Raw genomic sequence first — 22,688 nt, forward strand, 5'->3', positions numbered from 1 at the left:
TTAATAGATGACAATTTAAAAAAAAAAAATACTACTCTTTGTTACTCTGGTAAGCACGCGTTTTTAAAATATGGAAGAAAATGAAAATTTTAGATTTTGTCGATTGGCAACAATTTTTCCTCGTTTATGTTTATTCGCTAGAGACAGAAACTGTTAAATGAAAGCAATATCACCCTCCCGAACTGTTATAAAATTATATTTTGTATTTCCTGATGTCGTATTAAAGGTATTGAACCTGTATATAAAAAAAGCCTGCATCTTTTTAGAGAAAAACTAAGTACGTGTCTAAGAAACTTAGAATTCTGATCACTTTCGAAACCACAGCGGAAGTGGATTTACTCCGAAGTGAAGTGAATTAAAGTAAAATGATGTTCCTGATTTCAGTATTTTGTTTACATATTTCTTCATCACTTCATTGAACGTGTACTGCATTTACGATGATAAAGGGAAACATATGCTCGTAAAAACGAACACTATTTGTAAGCAATCTTGGTTTAAGTATTTATATTCGCGGTAAGCAGGTGCTATGTATTCAAAAATGATTCTATTTTTTACAAAATGGAGCGGCATTGTGAAGATTGAAACCAGAAGTCCTCGAACTCGCAGAAGGTAAGCTGGAATTTTTTTATTAACTTTTATACCCGCAGGTTAATGGGTCTTATTTTTTAATCGTATTATGAATTAGAAATTTCTCAAGATTACTACTTTTCATAAAGAAAGGTCAAGTCTAAAAGTTTTAAAAGGGGCTTAATAAGAATTCCATTGGGATCTTCAAACATATATTTGCAAGTAATATGGAATATATTTTACTTGCATTTTTTTCCTTTGGAAATTTGAGCTTTATAAGCTATTTTAACAGCCCGACGGAAAAAACTGTTTTCATTCTGAAATCAAAATTTCATTACATAGCGTATTTTCGGATACTGTATAAAAACTTTAATTTCAGTGTTTTAAGAAGACTTACGGGTGAAAGTGCAGAATCGCCATTGCTTGGCACGTTTTTAAGAATTGCACATACTCGATATCCATGTACACGTCGACCTATTTTCACTTAAAAAAAACATCCCAGAATTGCACAAAAATGGCATTGCGCACTTTCTTGACTTTATCCATGTACACATCGACTTGTTTTTACTTAAAAAGTCGAAGAAAATTGACAAAAATCCAATTCTTCTTGTAAAAAAGCGCCAAGCAAATAAGTGGGCGATTCTGCACTTTAGCCGACTTACGATCTGTAAGTTCTGCAAACTTGCTTGACAAATAAACTTGATATAGAAAATTAAAAAGAAATAATTAAGCAAAGAACTCTATCTATAAAATATTTAACTACATCAAGCCAATGCGAAGATACAGACGAGCGACAGTTAATTACGAAATTATTCACAAAGATCTAAAAAAAGTTGCCATCTTTTGTCCAAAAATAACTGCATTTCTGGGAAAACACTTATTAAAGTTTCGTGGTTTTTTTTTCCCTTCTTTAAATGAATAGTTTATTTCGCAAAATTTTATAACTATTCGTTCAAAAATTCTGGATTTTTTACTTCCTTGTACGAAGTAAATGAAGCATTGTAATCCCGAAAAATTTCGAATTTCGACGAAAATATCCATTTTGACCGCTCTCGAATCCATTTGAAGGATGTTTTTGCATGACATCCTATAGGTACAGTCAAGATAAACGACTCTTTTTCCCAGAACGGATTGTAAAATGGATTTACAATGAATTCAGAAGATATTTTTTTTTGTGACGTCTGTACGTACGTATGTATCTCGCATAACTCAAAAAACGCGTAGCCTCAGAACGTTAAGGTTTCGTTGGACTACTATAACATGAAGTTGTGTACCTCCCTTTTTGGTTGCAGTCAGCTTCACCAAATGTATATAAATGTATATACACCCACTTTGTTACCCGGCTCGGTCAGATCAGATTTTTTATTCTTATATGTTGGTAAATTGTGCATTTTTTGCTTTAGAAATGATTAAAATATGTTGTTCTTATGTTCCGGGTAAGGTTTTTATGCCTTTAATTAATTTGCATACAATAGTTGTAGAATTGTCAATAATGTAATAGTTGTTTAAGTGGTACTAAGCCTAACGAAGGCGCCATTTATTCACATTTGAAATTTTTAGTAGAATGGTAAATTAAATCAGTTTGTGCACCAAAAAAAATCTGTCTTGTTGCTTGTTTTTGCGTAGAAACTCTATTTTTAATTTAATTTTGTTAACCGTTTTTAACTTATGTGGTGTTGTTTTATGTTTTACTGTATTTTACAATTTTTAATGAAGATGTTTTGGGTTTTTATGTATTTTTGCTTTACCACGAAGTGAGAACTGAATTAATTGAATGAGAAATATATCTCGAATGAAATTCGAGGGAATAAGTTTAAATGAAATGAAGTAAAAATTGGGTACAATTTATTGGGCCGTACAAGGAATTCCTGTGGTGTCCACATCAGATTTTTTTAACTCATACAGCCTCGGATAAAACAAAATATTTAATACCAACTTATATAAGAATTAATTTTGTTTTGTTTTTTTCTTTATCCTGTGTATAGAATTTTACGCTGTTATTTTCTTAATTCGTAAGTAACTCAAGTAAAACCTCTAAATTTAACAAATATTCGCTGCATGTGCCACGAATTTTAACATGTAATTTTAGAAACGAACATTCAATTTTCAGTTATTTAAAATGCTATTCACGCATATGCGATTGTTCCTGTTTTACAAGAAAAGTACTAAAAGTGTTTATTCATCGATTTAAGCAGCCCACCAGCGGCCGAGCGGTAAAGTCGCTGAACACCGGTAGTTCGGTCCGAGGTTCGAATCCCGCGAACGGGCTGGCTGCATGGGCGTTTTCGTGGTTTTCCCCATGTGTAACGTGTATACGAGCCAGTTTCCCTTAGAAAGTCCTCCACGAAGGCATCACTCCTCTTAGGCAGATAGCCCTCGAGGCTTTGCCATAATCACACTCATCGATTTAAGCAGATTTTGGGGGAAAAAATAAATAAAAATAAAAAAATAAATAAATAAATAAAATCCGCATTTAATGAATGTTTTATGTTATATATATATATTTATTGATTGCTTATTATAAAAGAAGTCCATTCATCAATGGAAGTTTCTTTCTTCATTCTAGTTTATTTTAAATTGTTGAAAGCACTTTTCAGATGCTGCTGATAAATGAAGAAGGCTTATAACACCGGCGTTACTAATAATAACATTAAGCTAGAAAATACTTGTATTATTACAGTAAGTGTTTTTCCCCAAAACTTTATTCCAAAAATTAAATTCGTGAATTTTTATCGCAGCTTCGACAATTTACAAAACTTGTCATTTTTCTATCATAATTATTTTCTGCATTAACTTTATTAAAGTTGCATAAGATTTATGCTGTAGGTTATGGTTAGGTTAACTGAATACGCTTAAAAGAACTATCTGCCTACTTATCTATTTGTAAATTGTCGAAGCTGCGAAAATTAAATTCGTGAATTTTTATCGCAGCTTCGACAATTTACAAAACTTGTCATTTTTCTATCATAATTATTTTCTGCATTAACTTTATTAAAGTTGCATAAGATTTATGCTGTAGGTTATGGTTAGGTTAACTGAATACGCTTAAAATAACTATCTGCCTAGAGAGGGATGTTTTCGTGGAGGACTTTCTAGGAAAAGCTCGCTCACATTCACGTTACACACGGGAAAAACCATGAAAATCAAACATGCAGCCAATGTGTGCTAATGCCTGAAATCTGACCCGAGTCGAACTACCACTATTCAATGGTCTTAACCATTCTTTCACTAATGGGACGGTTTATACTCTAGAAATAGTCAAAACAAGCAAAAAACGTTTGGAAAAACTACGTTTTCCTTCTAATTTAAAGCATTGCTGCACCACCTACTAAACAAATTGAGACATAAATGAACTGAAATTCTTTATATATTTTTAATGAAGTTTTCGACTGGTCGCATTATATCGAAAAATTACATAAAGGATCTAAATTTGACATGTATCAATAAAAGATCGATGTTTATATTAAAATATTATCTACATTAATTTATATTAATTTATTTTCATTATTTTATAAGGTATGAGATATGCTTAAATAGTAAAGAATTTGTCTTCATTGGCCAACGCCAGTCGAATTTTCCGAGAATGGGAATGAAACGTTTAGAGAATAACGAAAAGAGGAATACGCAAAGAAGGAGAAAAGAGAAGAAGGGGAAAAAATAACGCTTGTATATTAAATGTGACAAATGGAGAATTGAAAAAAGCGGAAAATATTAAACTCACATGTAACTATCATGCTGCTGATTTTATTGATATTAATATTTATCGAGAAGAAGAAAGTGCTAGATTTGTTTGTAAGTGTACTAAAATATTAAAGATTTATAAAAAGGACAAGATCTAATATAAAGATGGTTTCACTGATACGTTTTTCTGCCTTGATGTTCGATTTGAATGTTCTCACCTATTTAGAGCATTCCTTGCTTCCTTCATCCACCCTGCTTCTTAAATAAATCGGTTCGAATCATACTTAGTATGTTATTTGGGCTCTTGATTGCACCATCTGCGATCTGAGAGATTGAAGTGTGCTATAGTTGTAAGTGGCTACGGTGTAGACCTCAATCACCGAAGGTTTTGCTAGCATGAAACCTCCTTATAAAGGCTTGGAAATTGCTTCAATGATGATTATGATACGGTATAATGAATAGGCACCCACAAAGGCCTTTCATAAGTAACAATATTTGACAAGCATCTCAGATTTTCATTTTCGAAGTTCTTGGAATAAATATTCCTTTACATCATAAATAATAGTAGACAGTAATTAAAGGGAGATACTTAATAAAGCAAGAAAAGGAGACAGGAATGGCGTCAGTCCAACTTGTAAAATGCATAATAACGTCCTTCTGACTATTTTGCACATCAAACATACAATGTTTCGAGGAACAATATGCAGACGGATTTAAACAGAAAATATAATTAAAGGTATGATTAATTAACGTTTCTGACAGTCGATGAATAAGTCCATTTTCTTCCGAATTCAATAGTCGTGCAGTTTTTCTTCCCTTCTTCAGAAAATGTTACAAAATAAGCATCGAGTTGCACGAGAGTCACTTAGTCATGAATGCACTTTAGTTATCTTTATGCTTGTTGTCAAAGCAGTAACATCTGAAACGGAAGTTGACTTGATTCACAAAATAATACAACTACTAATAATACAGACTGAATACAATAGAAAAGTCAGCAAGGCAGTCAGACTCTACAATCTCAGAAAAAATTGAATCTTCATGCAGTCAGGCTTCGATAGGGGGAATACTCCAACTGCGCGAATGAAAATTTTTTCCCCACGTTATCCTACCTTCGATAGTTCATGGCCCTTATAAATAATTGATTAAAAATTTAATCTATTGAGTAGGATGATTTCTGAATATTTAAATTGATGTTTTTGTTATCAAATACGAAATTTAATTAAAACAAAGATATAATTTTATTTATCTGTGTGCCATTTTTACATTGTTTTAAGACATCTATTGATAATCGTTTGACAACAAACGGTAATACTGAATATAGTATTTTGAACAAATCTGATTAGTGTTGCCTTCTAAGGACTATTATTTTTAAAACTGCGTATGTGTTTTGTATGCGTTTTACGAATTACGTTATTTGTGGATTACGTTATTTTAATGTATGAATGTACTAATATTTTAATATAAAAATATACGAATATTTAAATACACGAATATTTAGAATAACGGGATGTACGAATATTTTGATATATACAAATAGAACGACTAAAATGTAAATGATGTTTTAGAATAACGGGATGTACGAATATTTTGATATATACAAATAGAACGACTAAAATGTAAAGGATGTTTTAGAATAACGGGATGTACGAATATTTTGATATATACAAATAGAACGACTAAAATGTAAAGGATGTTTTAGAATAACGGGATGTACGAATATTTTGATATATACAAATAGAACGACTAAAATGTAAATGATGTTTTAGAATAACGGATGTACGAGAATGACTAAAAACGTAAATGATATTTTAGAATAACGGATGTACGAAGATGAATAAAAAGTAAATGGTGTTTTAGAATAACGGATGTGAAAGAATGAGTTAAAATGTACATGATGTTTTAGAATAACGATGTACGAATATTTTGATACATTTGAATCGAACTTCTAAAATGAAGTTCAGTGTATGATTACTATAATAAATGCGATTTTTATTAAATATTCTCTCTTCCCCTATGCTCCTATTGTTATTTTGGGAGGGGGGTTGATAACATTGGTTTAAGAAGATAATATATACAATTAATTACATTGTATTTTTTACTCATATGTGCGCGATACATTCTAATTCTTATTTCATCCATATATGAAAATTTCATCCATATATTCTGGCATTTATGAATGTAATAATTAGCATTAGGAGGGAAACAAAAAAATAATGAAAATTTGAAAAACCTAATAATAGAGTTTTTGCCTACCCCCTCTCCCTTTTGAAACGTAGTAATAAAAACGTTCTTGTTGAGTAACTGAAACTTCAAAAAGTGACATGAGACTGAATGGGTAATATCTGCGATACAGTTAACCACTTAGAGCTTCGAATACTGTACACCTTTTTACTCAGTTGTTTCTAAAAAGTATTTAAACTCCGCAATTGCCTTTCACTAAAAATTATTGGGTACTTTTCCGTTATACGGGCGCCATGAAAGAACATGAGATATTTTTCATTATAACAGTATTAATAAATTTTAAAAGTCATTATAAATGAAATCCAATTTAAATTTTAATAGGAGCCATGAATTTAGTGATGTTTTGCAATATTTTGAAAACAGTTTCACTATAATCGTCGCCACACAAACTCTGAAAGATATGATTCAAGATGGTAGCGTGAAGTGCAAGGTTGGCTTTTATTACGCCATTTTCCACTGCCCTACATTCTTTCAACTGTTTGAGTATGACATCCAATGTTTTGGCCTACGAGACTTTATCTCTGGTTAATTGTGAGATAATCATATCGTGCGTTTATGAAATCCTCTGTTTTGTATGCTTTTCTGCTATCAGCGAAAACTATATACCGTCTGCGACACTTTTTTTCTATTGCACCAAATAACGTTTTAGCTGAGCGATCCGAAACAACTACAAGAAAACATTCTTTTGTTTCTGTATATATGTCTCCAAAAACTGTGGAGTAAGAACAGGTCCAATGTTACTCGTTCTCATAAAAAGATTTTTGTCAGCTTTTACTGTTCTGTTATTTCCAACATTTCATCTTCAGGTCTGCATAACAAGGCGAGAGCGCAAACCCCTCGCATATAGTAATTGTTCCAGTCGGCTACTGTAGTATGGTTCATGTTTAATTGCATATTATAAAATTTAACTGAAGTCAGTTAATTCAGGGCACCAATAGTAGATAAATTTTACAGCTGCAAGGAATAGAAGCGATATTCAAACCAAGTGCGATACCTGGCACCTATTTTTTTTCTCGGCAAGATCTAAGGTTTCAATGCCATTTTGGCGTGTCGTAATTGGTAAAACATAACATAATTTCAGGATTATTTTTACAAAATCTTCGCCTGTGAAGAACTCCTTTATTCTGTAGTAATTTCACTGCCTCCTCCTTCATGTAAATCTCAGATTGTGAACTTCGCTTCTTTTTTCCATAAAAAGTGCTTTCAGTCAATAATGTATACGAAGAGAGTCATCTATCAAATTATGTTTCGTGCAGTTCCCCCCCCCCCGAAAAAAAAAAGGCTGCAAATTATAACGCGTGAATATTTGGCTCAGTTTCTCTCATAAAACCGAGACGACTTAGCTGATCACATTGCTATCTTCGGCACCTTACTATACATTTTAACTGTTTTTTCCTGGCGCCCGTATAACGAAAAAGTACCAATTATTGCAAGTATGTTCTATGTAATTTACGAAAACCAAATATTCAGTATTCAGAACAAAAGTAATGCACTGAGGAAATGCGAGTAAAGGCTCTTGGCAACTCAACAGTAAAACGAACATAACTGGAAATTAAGCGACAAAAGAGAACTCTATAAGAGCCAATTTCGGGATGGGCTACGAAAACTGATGTCCCAGGAAACGCTTGTGCAAAGTCGGTCAGATAATTATTATGCGGAGACAGACTTTAGTAAATGAAAGAACCATTTAGTTGCGATTAGGGGCGGAGTCAGAAAATACTTTTTGGGAGGCTTATGGCATGTGTGTGCGCACAGAGCTTTGTTCCCATACAGCCCCTTTCAACTACGCCTCTAATTTAAACTTCAGAAACAGAACAAAATCTTATATCCGCCCTTAGCATGCGTCAGTAAGCTCTTAGAAGCCCTTCCTAATCGCAACGATCCATTAGGTCAATTCATTCTTCCCGATAGCTATCCAACTTATTAAAATTTTCGATCGATTCTTCGTGCATCCTACGTCCGGTGTTTACTTCTTTCCCTCATTCTGCCGGAATTTGGTTTGAATTGCAAGTTCATTCGGAATGGAGTGGGGCTTTCCTCTTGCAGCCTCCCGACGAATGAACGTGCGTTGCCTATTGGCTGCCTGAGATGCTGACGCCTCTGCGCAGGCTCTAGTTGCAGTGCATCAAGATCGATCACCCAGCAAGCTGAAGAATCTGTTCAAACGGTCCTAGACTCTGGTCATAGCTTCTGAATCCATGTACAGGATGTGGATCAGTTTACATGCTTTGCTCGCAAGCCGGACTAGGCACGGTGAAAACGTGAGATTTCGAAATGAATGGTATACTCTCCCCTTTCGCTGTAATATGATACATAAATGCGCCATTTTTTGTAATTCATCTCCCCCCCCACCGATTTTTTTTCCAAATAAATGTTCCACCTTACCTCTATATACCTACCTATATTCTATAACTATTATAATCTCAATAATGTCGGATTTCACCGTAATGCAATACAGTGACTGCTGATATAAATTAAACGCAAGTTTCAATTTTTATTAACACAACCAATTAATTTGATTATAGTAACAAAATTGTTTATTACTTATCGAGCTATTAAATGCTGAAATTATAAAAAAAGTTAGCTTAAATTTTCTATACGGTTGTTCAATCAAAGTTTCTTTTTAATAAAAACTCAGTTTTTACTTCAGTATATAAGTACACAATGCGTTCTAAGAATAATTTATAAAATGGCATAAGTAAATTATAGTTACTAAATTTGAATTTTATTTCAAAGCTGGCATAGTCACGGCAATAATGAGGTACCAGACAGCTGTTCTGCGTTACGTCGGAAAATGTGGACAAATTTTAGTTTTTTAAAATTCAACTTAATTTTTATTTTCGTTAGATAATTTTGATGTTGCTTAAAACAGGAATTCGTAATATGAGGTAAAACTATATTGGCATTAAAAAAAATAATGAATAAACCGAAGCTATTCACACTACAGTATTACTTTACAAAGCATATACAATAATGATTTGATAGTAAAAACATTTGTGATAAATTAATGGGGGAAAAAAACAGATATTGCAGCACTGCCTCAAACAGTCAAATTAAATGCTTGCAACGAATTTGAATATTTTTAGAATCAACTTGAGGAAAGTCTCATGAGTAAACCTACGTATTTTCAGTTTTCAGATATAATTTATAAACCGAATTTATTTAACCAAATAACAACTGAAATAACCAAATATAATAACAACTGAAAAGAAATGTTAACCTATAGTTTTGCTCAGATTAATTAACATGATAGAATTCTTGGGTAAAAAAACACTGAACTCTTTGGGAATTATAAAGTAGCTTGCTACGAAGAAATAATGGAAATTCCTAAAATGAGTTATTATTGATTTAGTTAAGGTTGCTTTCATTATTTCAGCAAAGAACTAACTGTTTATCGCTCTCCTAACTCTGAACTTAAGTGTAATTTTGCTTATCATATCATTTTGCTTATATATGGATTTACTATCACTTCCCTTAATGTTTTCGCAACTGATACGATTGCTTACACTGATATTCTGGGATAGGGCTTCAACCTAGGAACCCGCTTCTCGTGGCCCTGCGGCCAGATAAGAAGAAAGACTACGGATGGAAGTTCCTTTTACGCAGATTAAACAAGATATCTGAAAATGATTACAATATATTGTCAGTTCAGGGACTCTGGCAACACTTTAATTTTAAAAGTGTTGCCAGAGTTCAAAATTCTACAAACTGATTTTAATATTATCTATGGATCAAGCATCCTTAGTATTCAAGTATCTTCAGTGTCTCCCCAAATTTTAAGCAGTGCAATAAAGGATAAAATTTTCTTGTCAAATTTTAAAGCAAAATACTATCTTATGGTCTTAGATTGCATAACCTTTGAGGTAAAACGAAATAAAATAAAAATTGTTATACACTTTTTCGCTTGCAATCGATAATAGAGTAATCAAAATCAAGGGAGGGGGAAATTCGCTTTTTTATTTTTTGGCATGTTGATGAATTTAACTGAAACAGGTTCCACTCAGGATATGTGTCGTCAAATATATATCAAAGAAGCAAATATGAACGAAAAACGGAATGGGCTTCAAAGTTTAACTACAAATCGTTAGACCAAATATGTTTCAGAGATCCATATTCAGAACTTTGTACTAAATAATATATGCAGCGAGAGTAATTGCGCAGTTCTTTTGACATTGTACAAAAAACATATAACTTCGTTTCTTCTTCACCGAAGTGTTGTACTATTAAAACAATTATCATATGCCCGATAAAAAGGCAAAACTGATCTGTTTGATATGAAATAGGCGATATGAATTTCTTAAAGAAGTCATAATATTTGGTTTCAAATTGTCAAACACGGTAACTTTAATAAAGAAACATTACTGAAAACGTAAAATTTGTGCATTAAAGGTTTAAAATTTATTTGTTTCTTTGATAATTTGATACATGTTTTTATTAGACTAACTCTCAGCAGGAAACAGATCCAGTATGAAGGCATCTACATTAAACTTTTGCTTTAAAATTTATTAAATATTTAAAAAAAAATTGAAATTATGCACTGAAATATGAGAAAGGCTCAGGTTTCAAGAACTTTAGTAGAAAGTATGAGTGAAGATGTAACAGATACCTATTTAACTGATGGTGAAGAAAGAGAAACAGCTTTCCTTAAGAACGGCTTTAGGTGATTCGTGTATTTACGTTACACATTCACTTCACATTCATTCATATTCACATTCCACAAGTGAAAAATGAGGAGGAAACTCTTTAGTTCCAAGCCCCAAAATACACTAGTGTGCGAAACTTAGCAACGAATTAATTTTTTTAACATATAGCCATCAAATTGTCGAAAAGGACTTTTTTGCTATCAGTACATTGAAAAGCCAACTCGGCAGAAATGTGATGCATATGCAAACATCAGCACCATGACGTCACAGGATACGTCAGGGCACGCAAAACGCTAGGAATCAAAGCGCACAATATAAGGTAACTTAAAAAGAAAAAGGAAGGCGCATTTCCCAGGCATTCTGTTGCAAGTGTAGGTGAGACTGTACTTGTAGTATAGCTACAAGAAAACGCTTGGACGTCTTTACAGGTGGTAGAAGGATTTGCAAATCTGAGCAAGGACATGGTTTGACGTCTGTCGCTGAAGGATTTGGAATTATTTATTAATTCATGTATTGTTTCACGAGCTTTTGGAAAGCCTTCCAAACGACAGGTACAGCTACAAAAAAAAAAAAAAAAAAAAAAAAAAAAAAAGGTTGTTGGTGGTCGGCAAAGGAAAACAACGGTGACTTATCACCAGTATATCGCTTTGCAGGCGAAAAGAGATCGAAACAAACAGCGGACAACATTGCTCAGCAGTTGTGCACAGCAGCCAGATGACAACTGCTCTGATTTATTGTGGGCGGACGACTTCATAAAGGTGGCCAATTTGTCTGTCATCCTGAACGCTATATACCATTGATAGCAGCCCAACGGCGGCGACGTTTACAGTGGCGTAGGGAACACAATAACCTCGGCAATAAAGTCATGTCCTTGTTCCTGAGAGTCGTTTTAGTCTGATAAACGATTCTCAACACCAGTTGATATGGAGAGAGGTAGGGCATGCTTTCATCCCACTATCATCAGAAAAGAAATCGTTAAATGGTTGCCATTTTATTGTAAAAACGACGAGGAAACTCTTTAACCTAATAGGCGGCACCGTTACCTGCTATGAAGAGACAGACATACATCCATGCCTTTCCCGGGATTCGAATCCAGGCCCTTCGGTATCGCATTCAGGCTCCCCTAACAACTATACCTTCTAAGCGGCTACCGGAGATTATTACTGTGATGAAGTTATCCTGCCCCACATGTGACTTTTCCAGGCCGTCATTGGTCCAACTTTGCTTTTATGGATGACAGTACACGGTCAAACAAGATTCATGTTGCTCTTGGAAAGTGAAGATATTCACAGAATGGATTGGCCAGCTTTGCTCACTTTATTTAAATCCCATTGAACATTGTGTGGGATACTTTAGGAAGAACCCTGGAGGCAGAATCTTACACTCCAGAGAACACCAGATAATTGAAACATATGCTGTTTAAAGAATGATTATTCTTTCCACAAAAACTGTTAGATAATCTGTATCGACAGACAGTGCAGTGTAACCACTGCTGTTATGGAACATCGTAATCCCTTACTGAGGCGTTTTGGTTTGTTGTTCTTACTCTTGTCCAGAAAGTTTTTTTGTAGCAACGCCATTCTGTCAGTAAGGCAATTGATTCCGTCAATAATAGGACTTTTTTTTTTATTCATTTCGTATTTGCTGCTATGCTTCCCACTCCTTTAAGCTCTACACTACGCATCTGTAGTATGACATTCTTTTCTCCCTGTTGATATTTTTCGGAATCACGGCTAAAATCAGAAAGGTTCCTTAAGCTTTGGACATTAGTGTACTTACGTTTAGCAGTCTCAGCCGCTCGATCAGTAATAAGTTAAACGATAGATGGAAATAAATGTGCTTTGAAACTTTCATGTCAGTTTCAGCGCAAGTATCGTGGTGAAATGGCGCATTTTTATATTGGATGGGCGTTATAAAATAAGCTCTGTAAGGAATTAAATTGCGCACTCCTTTCACTTTATCCATGTACACGTTGACCTATTTTCACTTAAAAAAAATCCCCGAATTGCACAAACTTGCATTGCACACTCCCTTTACTTTGTCCATGTACACATCGATATATTTTCACTTAAAAAGTTAAAGGAGCACCAAATTCTACAATAAAGGCAAACAAAAAATACATAATCTAAATAAAATACATTTTAAACCAAACAAAAACATGTTATACATTTAAGCACTACCAAAAGTAAATATTCACTTACCATAATTTTCGAGTTCGCTTCGTACACCCAGAGCCACGTAAAAATCAAAATATCAATCATACTCAAATGACTTTTTTCAAACCACGTACTCTTTCTGATCGAACGCTTCACATAGTGACCATCTGAACCTTTCTTCCTACAAACCCATTCAAATCCATCTAAACGGTTTTTATGTTCGACTAGATGCATAAAAGTACTCAATGACAATTTTGTTTTTGCGCAAATCAACAGAAACCGTTAATGAAGATTTAGGAAAAAGAAAAAAAGCTTTACGATATTGAAAATCTGTTTTCTAAACCATGATGAGAAAAAGACACAAATGGCAATCAAATGGAAGAGAAAAACGCTACTGTAAAAGTTAAAATTAAATTAAAAGGCTGTCTTATTAGTCCACAGGGACTTTGTCCCTGAAGGACTATTGTTTTCGTTTTTCGATTTTGCGTTGAATCACTATAAACGTCCGTTTCACTTTTCAAACTGTTGCCACCAAATGTTAGAGTCTTGCATTATATTTGAAGAAATTAAATAATGAAAAAACTGCATAAATGTATGTCTATTTCTCGCATTGTGATAAAACAACGGTACATAGAGCCATCGAATTTTGAATGACGTAATCCTCCTACGAATATGGGCATTAGGAAGACCAAATTTGAAATTTGGAATTTGTTTTATGATCGATTTCATATTTTGTAAATTTTTAACGAATTTTTGATTAACAAACTAAAGGATTTCAAAGCGAGCCATGGTAACGTTGTACAGAAAAAACATTTTTATCTCCAACGTATGAGTCTCTGTATCGGAAATTCTAAAGATATGCTCATTTTAAAACTATTTTGTGACATTGCTACTGAACTGAATTTTATGGTTTAAGTGCAAAGAACGTGATATTGAATAAATAAAGGTAACACATAAAACGTTAAAAAACGCCCCTTTAGACGTAATTTAAAATCTGAAACTTTTCAGTTTTTTTTTAGTCCAAAGGGATTTCAGTCCCGAAGGACTATTGCTTTCGTTTTGGCATTTTGCGTCGGACTCATAAACGTCGGTTCACTTTTCAAACTGTTGCCACAAATGTTAGAGTCCTGCATTATATTTGAAGAAATTAAATAATGAAAAATCTGCATAAATGATTGTCTATTTCTCGCATTGTGATAAAACAATGGTACATAGAGCCATCGAATTTTGAATGACGAAATCCTACTGCGAATATGGGCATCTGAAATCCCAAATTTGGAATTTGTTTTATTATAGATTTTATATTTTGTAAAACTTTAACGAATTTTTGATTTACAAACTCAATGCTTTAAAAGCGAGAAATGGCAACGTTATATAGAAAAAAAAAAAAAAAACTTTTATCTCCAGCTCGCGAGACTGTGTATATCGGAAATTCTAAAGATATGCTTAATTTAACATTATTTTGCGATATTGCTCTTGAACTGAATTTTATGGTTTAAGTGCAAAGAACATGATATTTAATAAATAAAGGTAACACTCAAAACGTTAAAAAAACGCCCCTTTGGACGTAATTTAAAATCTGAAAAATTTCAGATTTTTTTTTTTTTTTTTATTTTTATTTTTTAAATAATAAGTTTTGAACTCTCTAGATTTCGAAGTGACCAGTCATAGGTTCCTCTTCTTCAGGAGGGGAGGGGATTGCTTCTGGAGGAAAAAACTATGTCTGATCGTCCTCGAACCAACAGTTTTCTTCAAATCATGCGTGAAAATAATTTTTTTGTGTGCCTAATTTTAAATCCGTATGAGTGGCGTTGCTTGCTGGTTTCTTTAAATAAATATGGTAATGCACACGAGGATTATCTGCTAGCGAGCGGACAGTATACTTTTATGAAAAAGTTAGGATGTCCATGGTGAGGTAGGTTTGAAGATTTTCGATTGGGGTGAATATATATATATATAAAAAATGCGTTTAAATTAGTTCGATTAATTTTTTTTTGTGGTCTGGCGTTTTAATTATTACAGTCTGGCGGTTTATCATTATAATATGGCTTAAAATCAAAACTGTTATCTAACAAGCCAGGGAGCCGATTTCTTTCTCCTAAAGCTTTTCTGTGTTATTCGTTCGCAGCCAGTGCTTCATTAACAACATTGTAAGAGTAAGAGAAAAATTTTTACTTTTACATACATTTTACACTTGTGAAACTAAAAAGATATATTTCTTTTCGAATAAAAGTTAAGTAATAAATATAAGCACATATTTTTAGACGTTAGATTCTACGAATAAAACAAGTACGGTTTTCAAAAGAGTAATTTAAGGAATATCATCCTTAATACGGCATACGTTTTGAAGTCTGAGCAATATTGTTTAAAAAATTTTTAAAAATTATTAAAATTTTCACAACTGAAATTTGTGAACAGACTTTTGATGATCATTTTTAAGGTAGTAAATAATTTCTTGAAAAATTCTTTAATTTCTATTTCAGTGTGCAGTAAGCTGAAAAAGAATGAAAAATTTCTCTTTATATAAATCCAAGCTAGTGCCTAATTTTCAACAATCAATAGCCCATTTTTTCCCCTTATACCGAACTAATGCATAAAGGGGATACACTTCCCTTTTTTTACAACCTGCGGGAAAATATCGTTATTCCGGTATGAATTCTATCTCAAATTAGGCACAATTCAACCTGTTCTATTTCAAATCCACAAATTTTATTACTGAGAAAATTATCTTTATTGTCACATCACAAAAGCGTAAAGTAATATTCTTATAAAGTTACATAAAACATAACTTAGATATAACATTTTCTTTAAATTATTCTTTCAGCGCTTCAGATGAGCGCAACGCTGCAGATTGCTGTGGGCCAGTGGTCTGCACATATGCTGTAGTTGTATGAGAGGGACTGAGGAGAGTGAGATAAAAAGCGAAGGAAAGAATTAAAATTACTGAAAATTTTGTAAGTAGTAAATATCAGACTTGCATATTTCTTCATTAAAATTGATAATAACGAAAGCACTAGCAGTTAGGAGAGATATAATAAAAATAATAATATTTAATTTATGCAGTGCAGATGCAGCTTCTGTTTTAAATTGTGTACCTTCTATCATTTTTTTAATTGAGGTAAATTTTACCAATGCATATCAGAATTTCCTTGTTCTTATTGAAAATAATTTACTGTTAATTCTTTATAAGTTATTATTTATTTTTTACAGAGCAAAATTCCTTAAAAACCCATTCCTCTTTTGTATTTTTTAATTATTGTTATTTTTATTTTGCTACTTTTAAGATAAGGAAAGAAGACGTCGCAATTTTTGAAGGCCATAACTTTTTATTATTGTATTTATTTATTATTTTCAGCAGTGATATTGTTACTCAGTAACTGGTATAATAATGAGACATTGGGCGTGTGATAATATATGTAATATGTACCGTTTAGTATGATAGGTTAGCGTATGGGAATATATGTAACGTTTTAGTCAGAATGAGAGGACCTTGCATACTTGAATGTGGTTTACTGAAAAAGAAAAGAGCTTGGATGGAGTTTTGCAAATATGAATTTGATTTGTTTGACGGTCTTCTGGCAAGAAAATTAATGAAATAGTTTAAATACCTTACTTTTGTATGAAACTTGTGAAACTAAAAAGATATATTTCTTTTCGAATAAAAGTTAAGTAATAAATATAAGCACATATTTTTAGACGTTAGATTCTACGAATAAAACAAGTACGGTTTTCAAAAGAGTAATTTAAGGAATATCATCCTTAATACGGCATACGTTTTGAAGTCTGAGCAATATTGTTTAAAAAATTTTTAAAAATTATTAAAATTTTCACAACTGAAATTTGTGAACAGACTTTTGATGATCATTTTTAAGGTAGTAAATAATTTCTTGAAAAATTCTTTAATTTCTATTTCAGTGTGCAGTAAGCTGAAAAAGAATGAAAAATTTCTCTTTATATAAATCCAAGCTAGTGCCTAATTTTCAACAATCAATAGCCCATTTTTTCCCCTTATACCGAACTAATGCATAAAGGGGATACACTTCCCTTTTTTTACAACCTGCGGGAAAATATCGTTATTCCGGTATGAATTCTATCTCAAATTAGGCACAATTCAACCTGTTCTATTTCAAATCCACAAATTTTATTACTGAGAAAATTATCTTTATTGTCACATCACAAAAGCGTAAAGTAATATTCTTATAAAGTTACATAAAACATAACTTAGATATAACATTTTCTTTAAATTATTATTAGGAAACTGATAAAATCTCCAACATAGCCGAGAACCAGTGCGATTTTAATGCATTTAGAAACAATCATCTCATAATTATCTACAACGTTTCGCTTAAATTGTAACTTTTCGTCTATTTTTAGCTTTCCCTTTATATTAATTTTTAGAATAACAAGTATTAAACTGAATCGAAATTTTACGAAAAAATCAACGCTTCGAAATATTTTCAGAGTTTTTTTTATAGAAAACCAAATAGGCCATTTAATTGTAATAATTGGATAACCTTGTACTTAACTAATTTAATTTAGATATTTCAACTACGTTCACCAGATGGTACCTCCATATACCAAGATAATCATCTACAGTATAGTTTTTTAATATATGGTGCTGCCATCTGTTGAATGAAAGTATCTCAAATACTCACTTCATTTAAATTATAATAACGGAAGTATTCTAAATGAATTACAGATTTTAGATTATAGATTTTTGTATTTTGTGTTCCTCGCACAGCCATATCGCAAAACAATTTTAAAATGAACATATCTTTAGTATTACGATACACAATTTCGCGCGCTGGAGATAATTTTTTTTTTTTCCCCGTACAGTGTTGCCATTGCTCGCTTTGAAATCGTTGTTAATCAAAAATTCGTTAAAGTTTTACAAAATATGAAATCGATTATAAAATAAATTCCAAATTCCAAATTTGGGCTTCCAGATGCCCATATTCGGGTGGAAACGTACGTTATGCAAATTTGATAGCTCTTGGTACTGTTGTTGCGAGAAACATGCATACGTTTAATACAGACTCTTCATTATTTAATTTTTTTAAAAGATAATACAGGGCTCTAATATTTGGTGGCAACAATTTGAAAAGTGAACCGACATTTATAGTGAATCAACGCAAAATGAAAAAACGAAATTAATAGTCCTTCTAGACAAATTGCCCCTTAAAAAAAATTAAATTAAAAAAAATAATAATAATAATTGCAGAACGTCTGAAAAATTACTGTAATAAAGGATAAAGAAAAATTTCTACAGGAAATAGAAAAATGAGAAGAAAATCCCTGGTGTAACAGCAGTGATCGCAGATGATGTCACAGTATTTAAGAATTACATTTATATATAACAGTACGCAGTTTAATTGTACATAATCTGGAATATGTAAATATTGTGAAGTCATCTGTTAAAAATAAATTGCTGAACCTTAAAAACAAATTAAATTAAGAGACATTAATTTTAGGTTTTCTATTGACTTCTGTAGAAATTCAAGAGTGGTATAAAAACATAGATCTCTGGTGTGAAGAATGTTTTTGTTTTGAATGCAGAATTAATTTATGTAATCAAGAGTGAACTATTCTCCACATTAAACTGCTTGAAAATACAGGTGAATTATTTAATAGTATTAATAGTATAGTTATAGTAGTTAGCTCCAGTCATTTATAGTTTCTGCTGTTAAATTAACCGTGGACATCATCTCCATCCTGTTAATAGGGAGTATGCTACTTTCATGATACTGTATTTGTCATGAATGAATGCAATTTTCCTTAATACTATTTTCATGAAACTGTTTCATTTACCATTTAGAATTAAGTTACAAGCCTTACAGCTTTATCCATGTTATCAGAATTAAATATACAACAAAATATAAGATATCGATGTAACTACAATCTATCAATTATACTGATAATGCATATCTATCATGAATAATAGATAAAGATGTGTTCCAAAGTTTATATACGATCATTTTTTTGTAATCGACTAGAGTCTCAAGTGTAAGACACAAGAGGCCTCTAAAAAGATCGTTGTACTTAATGGCTGCTTAATCGGGCCCAGCTTGTTACAATTAATTATAAAATCTCTACATATAATAAAAGAAAGAGTCTGTCTGTGTGTGTGTTCGTTCGTGCTACGCGTAAGCTAATAGACCCAGGGCTACGAAATTTGATACATATAGGTGCATCTAGACAAGAGCCAGTGTACCTCGAAGCATTTTTTTAAAAATTCGAATCAGATTTTTTTTTTAATTTTTATTTTATCTTTTTTGATGAAGTCGCATGATTTTGAATAATTTTATTCTTTTAGAAATGTGGTTCTGGCAACAGTTTTTGATTCAATGCTTTGTATACTGGACTGTGGAAAATATGAGATAAAATACTGCTTATTTTCTTTTGATTTTTGGACACGCAACACACACATCGATATCTTCTTATCCTGACGCGCATGTGTCTCGCGAGGCACAACAGAAAGAATTTCCTTTTTTTTTTCTCTCTCTCTTTATTAGCTAACGGCAAAGAGGTTTGTATATTTTGAATTGATGTTACCCACAAAGCGCAATTTTGATTGGTTATTGCTTTCTGATGATAGTTTCATTCTTTTAGAAATGTGGTTTGGGAAACAGATTTTCATTCATTGCTTTGGATACTGGACTACTGACTGTTTTCTTGTGAAAATATGAGATTTATCGGTTATTTCATTGTAATTTTTTTATATTATGTTTTAATTATATATAATTTTAATCATACAAAAAGTTTTGAATGATTTTTTAAGGAAAGTCTTAACTTCTTTATACCACTTGAATTCTTAAGATTCTGAAACGGGAAGTTGGTTAATTTATTTATTAGGATAATTAATATTTGCGTTAAGGGATATTCCTTATTTCACTGTAATTTTTTTTAATGTAATTTTTTTTTATGAAGTTGTTTTGCAGAGTAAAATTCTGTGCAGGTTTTAAATTTAATGTTTGTTGTTTCTTTTAGGTATTTTTACGGTACATTTAAAAGCCAGACGAAGGCTGGCCGCATAGAGGCTAGTATATAAATAAAGTAGTCAGCATAGGACGGAATGAATGATCAGGGATGCCAAGATATGTCTGGAATTCATTAAACAGATTCAGTGTTTTCGATTTAGAGTGATTATTTGGATTATGCAGACCCCACTAAGGCTATCTGACTAAAAGGAAAAGGTGTATTTGTAAAACTGTCTTGTATTTAAATTATAAAACAATGCTTTCGAAGATCGTAACAAAATCCATCCTTATTGCAAAACGTTCACGTGGAGGTAAATAATCATAATTTTTACTTCAATTTATAAATGGATACACTATTTTCTCAAGCGAAAAGATGTATTAAAAACCCACTGCATAACTTATTTTTGTGTATAGAATTCACTAAAATAAATTTTGCATAAATGAATCATTTTAATATTTGATAACGAATATGGAGTGGTAGAACACTAAATAACAAAATATAGCTCCCATTAGGACTCAAATAACTGTAGTTACTCAGCATCGCATAAGTGCAACGAAATGCCGATGTCGGTGCTAATCAGTGCATGTTTCTGCGACTGCTCTGCTTATTGGATATCACTACAAGGCATTTGACGAGATCTGTAAAATGTATGTTTCATAAATATATATGGAATGGTTTAAATTATGTAAACGCAGGAATCAATGAATTATTCAAACCTAACAAAGTGTTCACGGAGTCCGTTCTCTATCTCATGTTGGAAATTTATGTAATTATTTATTTATTACTAGAGAACAACTAAATTCCAAAAGAACACAGCCAATATTGCAACAGAGCCAACACCAGCTACCATAGTGCTATATTCCATATACATGCTGATTTTATGTGACTACTTATCCGTACTTCTCTAATGGGGTTTTTAAGTTCTGATTTCCACAGGGGCAAAAGAGGCACCGTGTCCTGAGACACCACTTTCAAGAGCTTCCATATCTTTCTGCAGTATTTCAATTACGTAAAACATTATGTATTTTTGTTTCAGTTCTAAGTTTTAAAAACATAAAATTAGAAACAGAAATAAAATGCTTAACTTCGTAGCTTAATGTTTTAGATCTTCCTTTAAAAAACAGGTTCTGAGAAACAGAATCATTTTATCATCTTAATATCTAAATCATTAATGTGTTCCTCGATTGTGTTATTTAATAAATTTTTATGATCATTACGTAATAGAATGATGCAATTATAATTTACATCGACCGAGATAATATGATTTTTTAAGCACTTCAAAAATTAATTTTTAAGACGATCAGGTCATAAATACAAATGAATGACTTATCAAAAGGAATGATTTTTTCATGTTTGAAAGAAACTGAGTGTCTTGATTGTGCGATGTATTTATATACTTGATTATCGATATGATAAATAATTTATTTGTATTTATTTGATCATATCTCTATAATTTAATAATGGTTTATAGTAAAATCAATTAGATTTTCCCTTTTACTTTAAAGATACGCGATGTATATTATTTTTGAGAGTCGCCTGAAATGATAAACATGGCAAATTAAAAGCGCACATAAAGATACACTAATATTATTACTTTGTAAGATACGTTTCAAAGGACTTATCAGTTTCAATAGTATTCTTTTTACTTGCAAGATCTACTTCTCTATTTATGCACACATTTTACACTATTCACATGCTAAAAAATACTGGAGAGCAGTATATTTCCATGTGTAATGTTACATATAAATAGACACTAGAATTTTTAGAAAATTTTCGGCTCCTAAAATTTTGGCGGAGTCTTATATACGAATTTAAAATGATTTACAATTAATTCAGGAGTAAAAATATAAAATCAGAAAATGATTGGTAATTGAAATTAAAGGCGAAAATATTATTTTTAATTTATTTAATCCTAATATACTTGATTAAATGTCTCAGAAGTACTCGACTCCAAATTCTCGAACAATTCTGGGAAGTCTGTCTGGCTACAGTCAAACGCGGCTGAATGTTATTGCCTTTTATTTTATCATAGACGAACCGTCTTGTAGATACTGTCATTTTGGTTTCCGTTTACAGCATTGTTAATGCGACATTTTTTTAGTTACCGTTTTATCCTGCTTATTTTTCCAATGGATGAAGATCTGGCATCGACCTTTCATTCGTCTGATTGGTCTAGTAATGTTAGATGATCACGTATTTGAACTTTAAGCGTTGAACAGTAATACATTCAGCTTATACGCAAGTTTTTCAGTTTTGGCTGAATTTCTTTCATCAAACTCTTACCTTTCGGCTTATATACGGATTGCCATATATTTAGAAATACACGGTAATTTATTTCATCCTTTTCTCAGTAGGCAAACATTAATTTTAACACATAAAGTAAAGAATATATGAAATTGTTTGAAATTATTCATTTGGTTAT

The 22,688-nt window shown here is 32.0% G+C and overlaps 1 long non-coding RNA gene across 1 annotated transcript; it reads left to right on the forward strand.

The window, feature by feature from the left end:
* On the forward strand, window positions 1-21,286 carry LOC146996038 (uncharacterized). The gene is made up of 3 exons (XR_015042425.1): window positions 1-609; window positions 16,113-16,242; window positions 20,276-21,286. It is a non-coding gene; the product is annotated as an uncharacterized LOC146996038 (long non-coding RNA).
* Window positions 21,287-22,688: the final 1,402 nt, after the last annotated feature.

The sequence above is a fragment of the Stegodyphus dumicola genome, chromosome 8 (genome assembly GCF_044657685.1).
Source record: "Stegodyphus dumicola isolate Sdum_Otavi_A_Nest chromosome 8, ASM4465768v1".
Classification (NCBI taxonomy): Eukaryota; Metazoa; Arthropoda; class Arachnida; order Araneae; family Eresidae; genus Stegodyphus; species Stegodyphus dumicola.